We start from the raw sequence: 18,800 nt of genomic DNA, 5'->3' as shown, positions 1-18,800 counted from the left end.
CGAAGCACCCCATCATGGGGGTAGGCACCCCAGCACTGGCATTTAGCATTCCTACCTTTTGTCATCTCTGTCACTGGGGTCCCATCCCTCCTCCAGTCCCACCAAAATGTGAAGCCTGGTGGATGGTATACTCCGGGGTTCACTAGTCCTTTAGGCTCAAAGCCAGCATTTCTTCAGCTTACTTATTCACAAAATACCTAAACAGCCACATCTGCTCCTACATCCCTTTGCTCCTTTGTTGGGCTGATCCCCCCTCCCCAGCCCTTGTGTGCTTATAGGCACCTCCTCCATGCAGTGGCCTCACTGTGTCTCAGGCTTTTTCTCCTTATGTGACTTCTCTCAGTTTGTGGCTTGGGACCTACCTCAAGGCAGTCTGCCAGCCCTCTGCCTGTGCTGCTGTCTATCCACATGCCAGCTTTTCCTAAGGGCATCCTTTAGACACAACCTGAAAATAGCTGGCCCATTTATTAAAACTTTATAGCTGATGAGTTGTGGGGTTCATCATTCTTCCCTCCTAAACAGCCACACTTGAATTGTTGGCCTACTTTCAAACTCCCATTGTATGTAAAACAGAATTGCCTCATGATTGCTACTTTCCAAGCTAATTTCTATGAAAAGCTCTTCTGTAGGCCTAAAACATGATCAGCTGTGGCTGGTGGAGTGACTCTTTGGTGAAGAAAACCCTCCACTGTTCACTTGAGAAGATCTGAGTCCTCCAGGTGATGGGAGCATTTGTTCTTAGGTCTGCACCTAAAGTTCTTCTGACTTCAGCTTCATAGCACACTTCTGACATTCTGTGTCTTTACACAGAGCTTTCTGACATTCTATGTCTTTATAATAGAACTACCTTATGTCATACCCTGGTCCCTGTGTGGCAGCTGGCACACCACTGCTCTTTGGATCCATTCTCTTAAGAAGCTTAATGTTTTTTCCTTGTGAGCAGTCCTCAGTCAGATGCTTCTGCTTCTTGCCCATGTTTTGTGTCATCTCAGGTTTTGTGTCACCTTTCTTTCCTTTGTCTTCTCTTATAGAGCTCTTTGTGCTGGGGTTCCTGGGCCTGGTGGTCTCCAGTGTTTCTTCAGCTGAGGCAGGGTACATTTTCTTTCATCCTTGCACGCTTATCTTCTCTTTCTTCCTGTTATGTCTTTGCTTTTCCTGTACAACTAAAGATTTTTTTTTTGGTAAGAGTTTTTTTTCTTTGTTACCTCAGTCACTTCCTTGCCCTAGTCTTCAAGATCATGTGCTTTTATGCCCATCTTTCTCATTTACCAACCTGGCCTATGGGACCTTAGGTCTGAAAACTTTCAGAAAATATTTAGCTGTCTATGAAGCCTCCTTTCTTCTGTTCTGTGTTTTCAGACAAACGAAAGCAGTTTCAGGGCCTGCAGCCACCAGCAGCTCAACCCAGCCCCAACAGCTCACATAGGGCCAGCCATGAACAGCCTCTGCAGCGAAGCACCCTGTGCATGGCTGTTTTCCACCCGCTGCCCATCTGAAATGGCTCCTGTGACTGGGAATGCCCCGTCTATGGGTGACAAGCCATGGGCTGCTGCACAGAGATGTCATTAATAGCACTCTCTGTGTCCCTCCCCTCAACCCTGCCCAGGGCCCAGGACCCCATTTTGGCCCCCCGGGGGCATCAGTCCCTGCCCCAGCAACACCACAGCAGTGCTGGTCTCCAGCCCTGTCCCTGGCGCTGCCCCCAGCACAGACCTCAGACCTCGCGTGTAGGCCGCCTGTCTCCTGGATGGGATGTTGAAGACTTGTCTCCAGCCTGTCTCTGGCCCCATCTCCTTTTGCTCCTGACCGGACTGTCAGGACATCACTGGCCATGGCTGGGGGCTGTTGATGGACCCTGTTGCCAGCCTGCAGCTCTGCCCACTGTGCTCACCCCTGTGGGGCTGCACCCCACTGGTGAGGGCACCGCCAGTCCCAGGGTCACCCCTTAACCCACAGCTCCACAGCTCCCTTGGAAGCAACCAGCCCTGACGGTATAGTTACACAGAGACACCAAGACAGAAAACACTCCAAAGCCTTTTGATGGGAGCCCCAGCTCCTTGGGAGATGCCCAGCTGAGCAGGGGCGAGTCCTTCGCTGTACCCAGAGGTTGGGTGGCCTCTGCCGAGCAAGCAGCATCCAAGACAGGCTGCAATGTACCTGTCCTTCACATAGCCACAGGGTGAGGAGGACGGCTGCAGTCACAGTCCTCTCAGCCGCATGGTAGGGTGGCACTGGTGATTTGACAAGACACACAGCTCTGATTTTTCCTCCTCCACCTCCTGAGCTCTCCAGAGGGAGCCCAAATCATCACATGAAAGCTGGAGAAGAGATTACAACTTTTTTTTCCTGAACTTTGGGAAAGGATTTCCAGGTTTTGAATACCTGATTCTTGTTCATTACTTTAGTTTTTGTAGTTTCTTTTGATACCTCATTGCACAAAGCTAAGAGGCAGGAGAGGAACGTATCAGGCTGGAACCTGGCAGTCACATGTAAGCTCTCCTGTAACCAGGAGTTGTAGCCAACTTCAGTGTCACAACAGCAGGGCCAGGTCCCACCACCTTCAATCCTTTCCCTAGCCTTTTTGGGCTCTGACAGATGCAGCAGGATTAACCTGTCTGGCTGTGTTCGGCTCTTTAGCCCTAATCACGATCATAACTCTGGCCTGGCAGCCAGAGGACAGGACTAGCTTTCAGGTGACATAAGTTCTGGTCCCTGCTCTACCCTAATGACCTCCTTATGTCTTATTTTTCCCATCTTTAAGGAAGTGTAAGGTCACCAAATTCTTTGTAAGGCACATTGAGACTGAAGTGCATTTTAATTTCATTTTGATTTTGATTCATTTTGATTTGTGACTTCACTTTGGAACTAATCTCTGAAGCCTCAGGTCTGGTGTCTGCATAAGCAACGTTACGGTGTCAGAGAGCTGAGGGTACCGCTTCACAGGGAGGATGGCCATCCTACCCAAAAGGCAAGAGTTCAGCTTCTCGCTGCCCCCTCGCTCTTCACCATCCACTCCTGACTTTTAACTTGAGCTGGCTCTGCCTCCTGCCAGACCCCTCCAGTTCAACTCACTAAACCAACCCTCAGAGCTGGCCCATGGGAGACAGGGCTGAGAATGGGGAGAGGAGGGAGAGGAGGTGGGAGGATAAATGACCTCCTTTTGGACATTTTACTGTTTGTTCTGTCTCCACGTCAAGTGCATCATGATGGAAACCGGACCTGTTGGATCAGATTCAGTCATATGAAGCTTTTTTATTTTTAATGTTTTTATTTCATTATTAGTGTTTTTAAGCAGCTGTGACATGGTGTCTTTCATAACATATTAATTTCAAGCTGTGTTGACATGTATATTATAATCTAAACTCCATAATATAATTTCTCTAAACTATTACACAAAAAGAGTTCCTCAAAGGAGTAGTTCCTGTCTGTTATAAAATAATCTGGAAAAGTTTATTTTTATTACTGCTGATTTTCTGGTTTATGGGTGTTTGTTTGTATTTAATTTTACAAATCCAGGTGGTTTTCAATAGATATTGGTGTAGTCAGTATGATTATGACATAGGTGTAAAAAGAGGGAATTAGAATTGCATAGAGGAATAAAATAATTGAGTTTGTACTTTATTTGTGTGCTGCATGTCAACTAAAACACATTAAACTCAAATACTTAGGAAGTAGTTGGAAGAAATGCTGCTTTGTTAAAAATCAGTATCTGAGTTTTATCTGTGGTCTCCTAGCTGTTTCTCTGGGCCTTCAAGGTCCTCCACAAAAAACCCAAATGAGATAAATGTCAAATGCTAGATAGGTTTTACTAGACCTTGGGTAATGAACAAGCAAGAAAAATATTTCAGGATAGCTAAATAAAATAAAACCCTCCCAGGGCTTCTTCACACAAGAACCAGTTGTGATGCTATGAACTGGCTTCACTGAAGGATGGAGCAAATGGAGAATCTCAGCTGTGAAAGGCATTTCTTATTTACACATATATATATTCAATAACAGCAAAATGAACACAGAAGAATATAGGGCTAGGTAAACTACTTTCTGCACAAAAACTTTTGTTTTTTTTTTACTGCTGTACTTTTTCAATATAAAAGGCTTACTCCAAGGTGTAATTTCTTTAAAGTAATGAACATGTATTGAAATTTGTCCTTCATCTTCTGACCAATGTCTCATTATGGTTACCAGATCTAAATATAGCTCTTGCCTACAGTCAGGGAACATAGTAATTTTACAGGTTTTTATATATTTTCATTCTACTTTTCCAATTTGTTTCACCCTTTCAGGCTTCTGACACCCACATCGTCAGCCATGAAGCTTTGCACACATTTTTCTGTGAAAATAAGAAGTGAGGTAAAATCCAGAAAAGTTACAGTTCATGTTCACTAAATTGCACAGATGTCAAATCTTTTTCTGGCAGTTATAAATTCACCATTTTGGGGTCTGGCAGCTTAATTAATAAGTATACTTTTATTATTTTATATATGGAATTATTTTTACTTTTATCCAGTATATGGTATACAATTAGGATTTTCATAAATCTGTAAAACTTATGAGGCAAGATTTATATGGCTATATAGCTTCACATTATTGAGTGTTTGGAAATCCTAGCAGTAAAGTGAATCTTCTGAAAATTCAGCTGATAAGACTTCAAAAGTTGGAAAGATTTTCAATCTGGTTAAAAAAAATTCCAGATATTTAGTAAATCAAGGGTACGAGGTAACTTGTTTAAAGTGAGATCTGTCTGCCTCTGTTATCATTACTGTTTCCTGAGAGACAGTTTATGGAAGGTGGTTTTATGATACATTCCTGAAACACCTCCAGATTTCAAATATGCAATATAAACCACCTTATGAAAACTGCATAACTTGCCCTTGATTTATAAATAGTACCACACCTACTTCGACTGTACAAAATTTTTAAGTCCTAATGTAGTCAGTTAGTAATAAAAACAAAGCTTAACACAGAAAGATTTGCTAAAGAACCAGATCATCAAGAGACAGGAAACCACCTTCTAGATTAAAGTGCATTGCCTATTCCTAAGGTAATGGATGGAAGAACTTAGCACATTAGCAAGAATGGTTGGAGAAAACCCAAGAAAAATGTTTCTTACCAAGGCATGTTGTAAACAGTTCTCTTAAAAGATTGTGCTTAAAAGGAAAAGATATTTGCAGTATTCAACAATGAAAGTATCAATGGTTTATTAGCATCAAATGAAATAGTTTCAATAAAGAATGGCCCCCTTTGATTCAGGTAATCACAAATATTTTTGTGCATACAGCCTGAATTATGGAACCCTGGAACTATCTTCCACAGCACAGGAGATTTTCAATCAGTGTTCTTCAAATACTTTTTGTATGAGAGTCACAGAAAATACCACACAAGGCTTTCCAGGACGATCCACTTTAGCACATAGTATCTGGTTACCTCCTCAAAAGGGCAGTCCAACTGCACTTGGACCATGGAGAAAAAAAAGACTGATTTCTCCAAGATGTGCTTATTGCATTTCCTGGACCTATTTTTCTTCTGGTTCTGCTCACTTGAACTCCATTGCTTTCACATTTGAACTCTTGGTATTTCCATTTCATGTATGACACGCTGGTCTTTTTGTGGATCTACTGTTATATTGGCATAAAAATGCCCTGAACATCTTTTTATGAGTCCAAGTTCCCAAGATGGTCAGCAAGTTAGAGGCAGTTATGCTGAGACAGCCTCAAGAGGTGCAGGTTTGACATGCAGTTCTTTCTTCCATCTTTAGAAAATCCAAGTCTGTAGTGCAAATGTGTGCTTACAAAAGACGCTGTATTACATTTCCTTGTTTTCCACCAGTACTTCCACAGAAATCTCACTTGAATCAGATCACTAAACACAGACCAGTGGTTTTGAAGGGAGTAGTCAAAAGGACAAATTTTCATCTCTTGCAGATTATCTGACCTGCTTTCAGTGCATAAATATTGTTGAACATCTGGCCCTACCACACACTATGCCAGTCAGCACGCCTTCATTCCTGGCACTAGCCTTCTCCTCCTTTGAAATAGTGGGCTTGTTTCTCTTATCTTGTTCAACTCTGTTGAATGTATGGACTTAATTTTCCTGTAAAAATATAAATGAAAATAGAAATAAGTGAAAAGAGATGTGAGTTCACGATCAGGCCTCTGAGTGTCCTACTGGGGACGCCTGCACTGCACTCAGAGTGCTCCAGAGTGAGGCTAAAATCCCAGGGTCCTCTGTAAATATTTACTTACATTTTACTCTTTTCTTCATCACTGCAGTGCTCCTCAGTACAAACGGAAAAGGACCCAAAGATGTGTCCCTGTCTGAAATGTTTGCTCAAATTTGCCTCAATTTGCCAAATTTGCCAAAAATGAAGTCCACCCTGCCTTGGCAGTTCAAGTGCTTCTGGTGGGGGTTGATCTCCCCTAAGTGTAGCTGTCTAAAAGCCGGATGTCTGAGCTAAACCAGTGCTCTAGGATCTGCCTAGAGTCCATGGAAAAAGATAGACGCAGCCCAGTTCTTCACATCTAATTTAGGCTGTGGTTCCCTGAGAGGTAGTGACTGTTTTAACAGCTTATTGTTGCTGAAAGGGTAAGGTCCCTCCTTCCTCCACCCTCCTCTATCACTCCTGGTCATCTTCTTGCTGTTTACGTTGTGCTGGCTCATCAGGCCCTTCTGTGAACTGATTTAACCAACCACTCTGGTGGAAAATCATTCAAGTAAAACAAGGGAAGGGAGAGGAGTGTGAACAGAGAGGAAGAGCAAAATGCCCTCTTTTTAGTGGAAACGAGATGTTACACTGAGTCAGCTGCCTGTGAAATTGTTGCCTGACATTTCTGCTGGGCTCAGAAATGGGATCATCTCTGGAAGCAGAAAGAGTGTTTTGGTGACAAGGACAGTCTCAGGTCTAACTTTTGAGTGTTCAGCTTTGATCAGAAAAATGATTAAAGGGATTTCATGGCATTTTATATTATTGTAACTCAGATATTTCTAATTCAAAAACTTCCCAGTTTGTGAAGAGACAAGCTCTCTCTGCTCTCTCTGACAATCAGATCTATAAACGCAACAAGGGGAGTGAAAGCAAAACTAGTCCTGCTGTCTTGAACCTCCTCAGTCCCAGGACTAATGTTGCTCAGGCAAAACTCTCCTTTCAGAGACTTGGGTTATGTCGCCCCATTGCCTCCAGTTTGTACTTCTATCTCTCTGTGTGGGAGCTAGTGCTTGGCTTTGTAATGCTGTTAATGATGTATAGCTATCTTACCAGTATGACCTCTGCAGTGATAAAAGGAATAAAACAGAAAAAGTATCCATTATCACTAATGGAAGAAGAGATGTCTCTGAATACATGCATGGGGAAGACAAACAGAGAGAAAAGGTGCTGATTTTACAGTAATTTATTGGAGCAGAATTGTGCCTTAATGCACTTTCCCCCATAGCACAAAGTTTAAAATACAGAATTCATGGGATTTCAAAGGACAAATTTCTAACATGGCTAAGGAGCACAGATACCCACAAGGTAGCCTTGCCTACAAAATATTTTCTGCATTTTGTATCAATGGTGAGAGACCAAGGATGCGACTTTTTCTGGCTCATGAATTATGCATGTACACAATAACAGGTTTTCCAATCTCTATTCTGTCAGCCTCAGACAGATAGTTAAAAATAAGCATTTTTAATGTCTGTGTCTTTGCTATTCCTTTTGTAACACTTGGAGATCTGGAAGAGCGATACAACTTTTTAGTACTGGAGCAGCTAACAAATTGTTTACACATGCCTATTCAGTTACCAGTGAAAAAAATGGATGCAGGAAAAGAAGGCAAAAAATAGATATAACAGAGCTTTTTGAGTAAGACATTCCCATCATACTGCTGTGATGCAATAGCAATGAAGCAGGGGATAAAATTTTGTGGAGCTCACTGCATGTATTAGCTGCATAACCAGGAATGCTGCAGCTTTCAGTGGAAGAACAAATATTGAACTACATAGCTCTTTTAAGAAGCCCATTCTTTGACAGTTGATGTCATCAAGGTTTTATCAGAAGAGTCTAGTATCATTCACATGAGTTGTACAGTGGGCAAGGAGGTGTAAGCACAGAAGCGATGTGGTAGGGAAGTGAGCTGATGCATCATGGCTGCACTCCTTGAGTTTTGCAGCAGTACAGCACCACTTTTTTCTATTTGTTTTCTAGATGAGTAGGTTGTTCTCCCTGTTTTCACTCCCCAGATGACCTCCAAATCTTTTAAGAATGGGATGAAATGTTTATGATGAAGTTGACTGGTTTTGATCTAATGTAACGGTGTGGTAATCGTAGGTATGCTCAGCTAAGGAGTCAGCCTAGGTCTGAGCTCTGGCTGGAGCCCAGGTTCATCTCCTGTCCATGCTGTGTGAGTGTATGTCTGTGCTCAAGTGCAAATTTTAGGCCAGAGCAGGGGCCTGCTGCTCCTTGGCAGAGATCCAAGGCAGGTCTGCTGTGTACAGCCCTGTGCTTTCCACGAAGTACGGGACTTTATCATGGGCTGCCCTTACAACCCATGAGTTAGGAGAAATGTACTGTAGGTTTGGATTTGAGAAGGGGAAAAATAACCTCCTAAAGTGGTAAAAAGTAATTACCATCTGAACCAGAACACAACACAGTGTTGATGTCACCATAGGCAAACTGACTGGAATTAAGAGATGATCGAATCAAAGACTATAGGTATAACTTGTATTTATGCATAGGGGACTTAGAAGCCCAGTTCCCTATTTAGTATGATTTAAGGATTAAGGAGCGCAAACTTCTTGGCAGCTGATACAACTAAGCCCAAATTCAGAGAGGGTGCTCCATGGTGCTGCAGTCTTTGCTATGTGGAAGGAAAAGGTATGGTCTTCCTGGCAGAGTCCGATACTCACTGACCAGCTTCTTTTAGATATTCCACATGTGGAAGGCATAATGTTTAATATCAAATTAGTTATTTGAAGATCGTTGATGTTACACGGGATTTCTGATTTAGCAGAGTGATACAAAATATACTGAAAACACAATACTAATGTAAGTCACACTTAGCAAAATATAGCAATTGCAATACACAGTTCAGTAACAATACCAATGTGATTCCCATTACTGGTCTATATAATATGCTCACTGTATTAGCTGCATCAGGGGAAGTTCAGATTGGACATTAGGAAAAAGTTCTTCACTGACAGGGTGGTCAGTCCCTGGAACAGGCTCCCCAGGGAAGTGGTCATGGCACCAAGCCTGTCAGAGTTCAAGGAGCATTTGGACGACGCTCTTAGTCATATGGTTTAGTTTTAGGCAGTCCTGCGAGAAGCAGGGAGTTGGATTCGATGATCCGTATGGGTCCCTTCCAACTTGAGATATTCTGTGATTCTGTGATTCTATGACTCACTGTCATGACTCTGGGCATCCCCAGTTGCTGGGAAGGAATGACTGTGTTGAAGCCAGTTCAAGCCTATTGTTCTCTTTGAAATTCTTTTGTTAGTTGTTTAGTTTTTATAGTCTGTATTGGGCTCACTCCTCCATACTGGTCTGGATAACTCAGGGAGACATTTATACCACTTGTTGATCCACTCAACTGTTGATAGCTGTTTATCTAAAACAAAGCTCCCCTTCTGTCCCCTTTGTGTTGAGATAAAGTAATCTGCTTTGCATTATTCTCTGAGCTTCATGGGTATATTTTCCTTGCCCATCTCCTCTGAACCTTCTTCCACTGTAGGGGTTTATTGCTCAGTCACATGTCCTAGCTCTCAAATCCATCCCCGGTTAAAAAAAAAAAAAAAAAGATACAAATATTGAGCACCAAATCCACTTTTGAACACATTCTGCTGAATTTCTCAGGCTGTGACTGTGCTCAGAGCCACCCTCTGGGCCTGAAGACACCTGGCACCAAAGGGCAGGTGCAGATATGGTTCTGCTCTCTTCTCCTCTGCACCTGGGGAGCTGCTTTCTTGCTCCCTCCTGAGAATGGTCCCTGACTCACATTCTTTCCCAAACTTCGGGCATCTTTGGGCACAGCTAGGTGGTGTGGGCTGAATCCATATCAGAGACCATGCTAAGAATTTAGCAGGTTGGACAACTGAATTGTGGTGCCCAGGGACATGCCTTTGACCTGTTTCAGTTACTGGTGTAGATGCCCTTATAGGCTCACAAAGGTATTTAGATGCCCCAGGAATCAGTGAGAAATATGTTGCTGAATATCTTCAGACGTATCTGAGCTTGGGGCACTTCTGATTTCCAGCTGCACCCTGATCCCACGGCGAGGGAAGCCCTACGTGGGCACAGCCCCACTGCCTCTTTCCATTTTCCTTCTATCTTGGTTTTTCACGGAGAGGAACATAAACAAGTGCCTTGGAGACAAAGAGCTCCTTGCTCCAGCAGGTCCTTGGTCTAGGTGACCAGGAGATGGCCTGGCACAGCCACAATGTCAGCTGAATGGGGTTACAGCCTGCGTAGATTTGGCCTTTAGAGAGGTTTGAGTGAACACAAGAAAATGGGAATAAAATTATATAAACCATTTAATCTCTGTTATTTTCTTTGACTTTTAGAAAGTAAAAAATGTTCTTCTAACATCCACAGGTGGACTCATTTTACATATAGACCTATCAAAATTAAAAAGACACCACACTAAAGATCTCGGAGGATGACATAATGTGGACCATGTTTATTTAATTACAAACAGAATAATTGTTCTTCATTATTGTCCACTGTATATTATGAATGCAATAAAAATGCTAACTAGTAAGTGAAGGATTTTTGTTTGACAGCCTGCGGTATCACCTCTTTCCAGACTAAATAAAATGATGGCAGTTGGGCTAGCTGAAGCTACTTTGCCATGTTACATTTTCTTGCATGATTCTCTCTTGTTAGCAATGAAAGTGCAACATTACAGTAACATTTCCTTTTCCCATTACTGTCACATAAAGACAATATGCTAGAAAAAACGCTAATGGAGCCATTTTAACACCATCTCTGTGTAATGTAGAAATACGGTGCCTGCCTGTTCACACTCACTTGTAATGTGTATAGGCAAAAGAACAGCTCATATTTTTAGGTTTATGAATAAAAAAAATTAGAGATATTGCACATGAGGACATGCCCAGTATTCTTTTATAGTCTGGAAGGGGGTCTCTGTGCCCATATATATTAAAGTGTGCACCTGCCTTCAATAAGCTGACATCAGGATACGCAACTGAACTGTATGCCAAATTTGCCTTGTAAAGCAAGTGTAAAAAGAGCAGACTTTTGCTCTGAAAAAAAAGAAGTATTATTAAAGGAAAAACATGGTTGAGCAGTTTTAGTTGAGATCTGGGAGAAGAAAGTGTTTGAGTGAGGCCAATGGAACAATGGAAGAAAAAACCCAATAACTGACCATAATCATAACAGACTTTTTTCATTTCTTTTTCTGGAAAATCACAGAAAATGTTTTGAGGCAGCTCAGCTTGTCATGGGTTTTTGTGCACATCCTTCCAGATTTTCAGATATGTCTTCTCTGCTGGAGTGTCTGACCATGTTTGCTTAGTCCATGTTTGAGAGGAGGACTGCACCCACCTTGCGCCTGCTTTTTGGGGCTGCCTTTTGGGCTGCTCTGCCTTGTGCATTTGCATGGAGCAGAGATGCAAGGGAGACCGAGGATGGCCAACAAGATTGCTATTCCAGCAGGGACTGCAGCTCTGATCGTCTTTTTCACTGCACATCCATTACTGTCATAATTTCCACTACTGCAACTGAGAGAATAATTTGGTCTTACATGATCATGTAGAAGGGATCTTCTACAAATGAACTAGTAACACTGAACTTTGGCTGAAGCAAAACACTGGAGGCTGTCCAGCAGACTTTGATGCACTACAGGCCATTTTATTCCTTGCTTGGAGCCTGTCAACCACCCTATGTAGAGATACACGTAGCAAATGAGCTACCAGCAAAGGTCATAATCCTTCTGCAAAGAGCAACACGGACTGTGTGCAGGAGCTGAACAGAGCACAAAGTGGTCCTGCTATGAGTTATCCATGGGAGGTGGAAGAAAATATCACCAAGTAGTTGCAAGCTGTGGGGATTACATGTTCATTTGTGTTTTTCATGCTGCAGTGTTTGTTTGTAGGCCTGATGTTTCTGTAGGCTGCAGGAGCTGTTGAGTGAAGGGGGAGCAAAGGGGAGGAGGGAAATAGGGGGCTTTCAGGGAGTCAGGGCTCAGAGAGAGCGTGTGGGGCTCATGTGGCCAAATGTTGATGTCTACATCTGAGCCTTGATTCTCTTTCTGGGTGAGAGAGAAACATATCTGGCCAGTTTTAGATGTCTTATGTATGAGAGGAATAGCTTTCTGGCAGTGCCTGTGCTTCTCCCATGACTGTGGCAGGTGGGACTGGCTGAGATGGAGAGACCAGCACCATGACAGGAGACGAATCCAGCCATGCCTGGCCTATTACCTTTCTTACAGAGTATGTGATGGTTTTGCACATTTCAGAACTGCTGTGGGATGCAGAGCAGAAGGAATATGGGGGTCCTTGGGTCATCTCTGGGTTCATACCAAACCAGTGGGCAAGAGCAGAGTCCTGATGCCTCAGAGCTGAGCTTAGTTACACAAAACAACCTCAGGTACAAGAGAACAGTGCTATATACTGAAACCTGCTGTGTGTGATCTTTTCACCTGCTCTCAGGATTAGAGGGTTGTTATTAAAGTTGATTGCAAGTGGAATAATCCAGTGTCCATTATGCTGAGCATTTATGTGAACACAACAAACTTCCAAAATTTGGGGAGTGGAGACCCCAGAGACTAATTCCTGTGGTCCCAAGGCTAGATGCTGCTTGTAACTATAAATCCAGAGAATATTCATGGGGACTCTGATCTACTGAATTTATGGAGCCACCTTTCTGCCTGCTGCTCCCTCCCCCTTGGTGTAAGTGGGAGGAAGGGATGTGTTGAGAGCGGGATAATTAGTGTGCGAGCTCAGAAGAGCTGTGCTCCATGCTGCCTGACCCTTCAGTTGCACAAGCTCCAGTAGGATAAGGCTAACTGTGGAAAGTAGAGGAGCCCTTCAGTACTCTTAAATTCTGCTGCAACTAAGCAGTTCATCAGCAGAGGCGGATGGTCCGTGTCCCAGGGCCTTTGAGATTCACTGGAGAATGTGGGTTGCTGGAGTCAGTGGTGTCTCCTTGGATTACCCCAGAAGTCTTTCTTCAGCTTCTTGTGATTTCGTTTTCAGACATCTGATCCAATTTTTGTCTCCTGTTGGCACCACAGAAGATTTAAAGAGTACTTTTGAAAGCTTTTGTCTTTCTTCTGACATGTATCTGACCAGTATGTACAGAAAAGGAGCTGTGCCTTTCAGGACTCAGGACCGTCAAAATGAGTTGCAGTTGCAAGAGCACATTTAGATACAGGTTCTGCTCTTTTGGAAGCCTGTGAAATGATTATAAAAGGAGAAGGAAATTGATTTTGAATTTTTCGTTATGAGAAAAAAGCCTATTAGCACTTGGATGATTTAAACCTTTGTGGAAGCTCAGTTTGTGGTGCATTTTGTGATGGTTTAAACCTACTCTTACGTTTAGAGACCCCAGGTTCATCTGGGGCAGTTTTGGAGTGATGGGTGCCTGGAGCCCTGTGGCGGTAGGAGGGTGAGCTGCCATGGGAGGAGGAGCGCTGGGAGTCCGCAGGGAGGGTCAGGCTGGCTCTCCTCAGCCCAGCCAGGAACCAGCAGGGACTATCAGCACAAGCGGTGGGCTGGAGAGTGCTGTGGCTCAAAATCTGAAAAGCTGCCCTGCAGGTGCATGTAGTAAGTCATGGCTTACAGTCTGTGTGCAGAAAGATTGTGTACTTTAATCCTGACCCCAGCTCTGATTCTCGCTGCGGCTTTGGGTAAGTGAACTGCATGGGTCAAGGGAGGAAAGGATTGAAAAGCACTGTCTTTGCTCCTGTTGAATTCAGTGCTCAACCTTTGAGGCTTGCTGAGCCTTATGGCCTCTGCCTCAGTTCCTCTGTCTGTAGAAAAGAGTTAAATTTATGAACTGAGGTGGCTCCTGTGAGAAGTGCCATGTAAAAAATTAGCACTATTAGAGCAAGTTTCCCATCTCTGCTGAAGCCCACATATGAGTTTGCTTTTGATTTCAGTGCAGTCAGACTTAAACCAGTGTTCTTTTGTGCTTACAAATGAGAGGAACTGAAGAAGTATGTACTTGCTTGGGCAGATGCAGCGTAAGCTCTGGCAAGAACAACTGCGTGGCATCACGCAGTGGGAATTACACAAACAGTTTCCAATGGAAGAGTAAAGTTGCAGTTAAACTCTGCCATTGGTAGCTCTAGTATCCTAAATGCAGCAGCGGAGTAGCGGGGCACTGGTATGGGTAAGTGAGAGACACAGAATGGTTCATATGTTAGGAAAAAAGGTTGCAAAGTAATAAAAAGTTTGCAAGCTTTGAAAAGTACCTGAATTTTTTGCTCTTTATTGTTTTACTTGCTTTCAAACGGTCTTTTCCATTGTAAAGCATGTTTCAGAGAATGGTGGCCAGACTCCAGATTCTAAAACTGATGATATCAGCTCTTCAAAGCTGCCAGATCAGAAACATAAAGATATACATAAAGGCTTCATTTCAATGGGAGCTTATTCATTATTTTCAAAGCAAAGGAACTTTTTTTCCTCCTACAAAAAATTCTCTTTCATTAAATTGTTTATACTGTGGTGTGTATATGAGGGGCTGTCCTTTGAACACATTTCTTGTGGCCTACAGCATAGAAGAATTAAACTGGCATTTAACCAGTAGATTAAATGTGGGCAGGACCCCTCTGTAATGTGGTAGATAAGCAGGTGGATGCAAGATAAGAATTAATATCTGTCTGCTATAAGAATAACAAGTAGAGTAATATTTCCCTAGAAGAGTTCACTGAAGACTTAAGAAGGACAACAAATGACTTAGGCCTTGTCCCCTCCCTTATCTCTGCCTTCCCCAAATCAATTGGGGGAGTCATGTACTTCATGTAGAAGGAACACAATATTTCATATCTGAAAATCTGAAATAATCTTGCAAATAGGTTATTTAGAAAAGATTAAATATCACCTCTCTCTCTCTCAATGTATATTTTGTACAAACTGAAAATAAGAATGTATGTAATTACTACATGTGAGTAATTGTAAACAGAAAATTTTAGTGCAACTATGATCAACAATAATGAATTAATTGTAGCGCCTGGGAATTTCTTTCAGGAGTCATCCTGCTAGCAACTGTGTGAAGAAAGAGAAGAAAAGACAGCTTCACCCCAGAGAACTCATTGCATGTTGGACAGGAATGGAGCTGGTGGACAGATTCAGGCAAGGAGAAGGTGAGAGGGAAATGGGATAGCAGTGAGCACTGACCATGGAGCCATCAGCCACTGTCATGGCACATCGGACAACTGGCTGCCTTCCTTCATGAAGACTGAGGACCAGATAGATGTTCGTGGGCCCTGCAGGGAATGCTTTGGATTACATAGCTTGTTTTTCAGACTTCTTTTGGAAAGGGTTGAAAAAGGCAGTAAAGATGTTACTCTTCCATGAACAAGGGAGTCCATAAGGTTGTCTACATGGTATATGGATATATCAGAGAAAAAATTTCCAAGGTTTTAACAAAACAAGAAATGGGCCAATTAACAGTCAGGCAAGATCAGACACTCACTCACAGATAAGGCAGAAGATATCAATTCCATGTAAGTAGTTACTGTCAAAACCTGCTACAAAATCCCAGGCAGTGGGGTTGGAACAGATGTCAACAAGTCAGTTAGTCCATTCCCTTGCTCAAAGTCAGCACCATTTCGCTTAAATTTTTCTTGCAGATACTTGTCCAACAAGTTGAGTAATGCCAGTGATAGGATAGCACAGCCTTTCAGAGTAATCTATTGTAGTTATTAACGATCTGCAACATTAGAATTTTTTTCAGAATTTCCTCTGCAGAAATTTATGTTGTCTCATGTCCTCCCTCAGATAAAATAGCACAAATTCTTCCACTTTTGTGGACAGATCTCCAATCATAATCTACCCAAAATCTCATGTTTTCCTGAAAACTGGTGCCCCAAACTGGACACAAACTCAGACTCTGCCTGATGCCTTTCCAGTACCAAGAAGGGTGGGAGAATGACTTCAGCTGCCTCGGAGTGATCCCTTCTGCCAGTACGTCCAGAGTGAGGTTTGGGTTTTGGCAGAAATGGTGACTCATGGTCCACTTTTGCTTTCCTATAACCATGCTTTCCTTTCATTCTCTATTTGTACTTACGTAATTGGTTATTTCTACCTACCTATAAAACTTTGTAATTGTCCTTATTTAATCACATCCTCATCTTTTGCAATCTGTATCGAGTTTCTGAAAAAATAATTCTGGACTTTAGCCCCGTCCCTAATTGAGCTTCCAGCTCTTTGCGACTGTTGTTACCTGCAGTTAATTCAGAAATACATTATATATATTAATATATCAATGTATCTGCATCTCTCTTGTGTATATATGTATATAGCGATGTATGTTTACTCCATCATCCATGTCATTCAGGAAGATATTTGATAGTACTGGACCATATTCAATACACCTTTTTTTTTGACAGTAAACCACTGAAAATTGCTTTGTGTCTGGTTCTGCATTCGGTTGTGAATTATAGCACTTACAGTAGAGCACTTCTGAGCTTACTTATGAGAATGTCATGTTAGGCAGTGTCAAAAGCTTTACTAATGTCAAGCTATATGTTAACCAATGTTAAGCTATATGACATTTACTATTTGTCTTCTTTCCCCATGCTCCTTTCCTCATCTGCAAAACAGGTTTGCCTGTTGTTGCAGGAAATTAGATTAGTTTTGCAGGGTTGGACGTTTACAAATATGTCTGCTGCTACCAGTTTCTCTTTCTTTTTTTTTTTCACTTTTTTTCTTTCTTTGGTGTATTTTTAGGAAATTATTTGTTCCATTACTGAAAGGGCACTTAAAAGCTGAACTGGCCTATTATTTCCAAGCTGCCCTTTTGCATCTGTTTGAAAAATAAGCACTGTGTTTGCCCTTTTCCAGTCACTTGGAATGTCACCAGTCCTCTACAGCTTTCCAAACATAACTGATAATGTCTCAGAAATTGTATGAACCAGTTTTCCAGACATCTCTTGGTGACTTTCACAGGGCCCATTGATTTGCAAGTCACCTAAGTACTTTCCATTCCTTATTTTAGCCTTTTTTTTTTTTTACCTTTGTCAATTGTTGTAGTTGTGTCAGCTGCCATTTTAGTGACAACAGAAAGCAAAAAGGCATGAAACACTTGGCCTTTCTTGGCATCATCTGTTGAATGCTTTCCTTCTCTGCAGAACCACCTCTTCCAAGGTCTTCCTCTTATATTGAGGTACCTATAACATAATTTCCTGTTATTTTTCATGTTCCTTGTTTTCACATTCAAATCTATCAAACACATAGTCTTGCAAACCACAAATTTACCTATATTGTTATGAGCTGTGATATGTCCGTGGATTTTAGATTACATTGCTACTTTCCCTCATCTGTAGTTAATATTAGTTGATGTGTACCTGTTTCAGATGGTCCCAAGAGCAAATTGTCAATAGTAGAGCTCTTTCATATCTGAGCTGATTGCTGAAATTTTGGGTTATGGCGCAACTTGGTGTATGTTGGGCCTTCGGGAAACCTAAGTTCTTTTGCTGTATTTAGATAACCGTTGCCTCATCCTTCTGCGTAACGTCTGTCTTTACTAAAACCACATCCTCTGGTTGTTGCTCATGTTACAACTAAACATGGATCTGGTGCCATTTGCACTTTTCCTGTTTAGGAATAATTTTTAACATCTTTCTCTCTTCAGGATTTTTTTCTTTCTGCTACCGGAGGATTACCGAGCCCATACTTTGCACTTCATGGATCTGCATTCCTCTACTCTTTTCTGGGTTATCTGTCAGACTGATGCTGTACAGTGTGTACTCTCTCCCTTGCTCCCTGTGTGCTGCTTTCCGATGAGGTGTCCCTGCACCGCTGCAGTAACCCGCAGGGGCATCTCCTCTTGTCGGGAGAGACCTGACATTTCGTACCTCCTGGCCCTTCTGGCCTTGGCAATTGTAAAGGCTTGGCTGGGCGTCTTGGATTATTCCTTGATAATCTAGTTTAGTGGCATCATTAGCAATCAAAAGGTTGCTCTGCGTGTTTGGAGGCTGCTACTTCAGCACATCTGACCTCAGTGCATTACATAAACCTCCGGGAAACTCAAATTCTGTATGTCAATGAGTTGGCAAGTGAGTTTTGAAATTACAATAGGGTCATCTGATATGAGGATCGTTGGCTCTAGGATGAGATTTATGAGGCAAATGCAATATTGCAGAAAGCTTTCTAAGATTTAATACAGTAAGAGAGACCCGGGTAACATATCTTAGCATTTATGACCTCGGAGTACATAAAACTTAGCAGCGCCTTCTTAAAGGAAGGCGGTTTCACATTTTACACTGGAAGTTTTTGGCATGGCACTAGTTTTCTTCTTTATACATGGAAGACTTTGAGCTAATATCCGTACAGTGCAAGCCGGTGAGGCTGCTGCGTGGCATGCTGGGCAATGAACTGAGGGAGCAAAATGTGACATGGAGAGGTGCAAGGAAAAGAGGGAGGTGGGAGGTGAAGAGGGGGAGAGGAAGAGTTTGCCCCAGAAAATATGTTTTTTCTTTTTAAAGACATATACACAATATCCACGTCCACCAGCGGCATGGAAAGAGTGAGTAAGCAAGGCAAAGGAGTTCTACAGGGGCTGAGGAAATACTACATTTATAGGGAAAAGAAAGCATAAAATTTTCCAATTTGCCTTTAAAGAAAGAATTTGTCTATAAACT

At 42.3% G+C, this 18,800-nt stretch overlaps 1 long non-coding RNA gene across 2 annotated transcripts in view; it reads left to right on the top strand.

Moving 5' to 3' along the window:
* Window positions 1-16,336, top strand: part of LOC140648640 (uncharacterized) — a 29,159-nt gene extending 12,823 nt beyond the window's left edge. For both annotated transcript variants that reach the window (XR_012041303.1, XR_012041304.1), the window contains exons 2-3: window positions 15,184-15,299; window positions 15,937-16,336. This is a non-coding gene — a long non-coding RNA (uncharacterized lncRNA). The remainder of the gene's footprint in view (window positions 1-15,183; window positions 15,300-15,936) is intronic.
* The last annotated feature ends 2,464 nt before the right edge of the window (window positions 16,337-18,800 follow it).

Source organism: Ciconia boyciana, chromosome 1 (genome assembly GCF_034638445.1).
Source record: "Ciconia boyciana chromosome 1, ASM3463844v1, whole genome shotgun sequence".
Taxonomy (NCBI): Eukaryota; Metazoa; Chordata; class Aves; order Ciconiiformes; family Ciconiidae; genus Ciconia; species Ciconia boyciana.
Note: the sequence above shows the minus strand (reverse complement) of the source record. Positions and strands in the feature narration are given on the sequence as shown.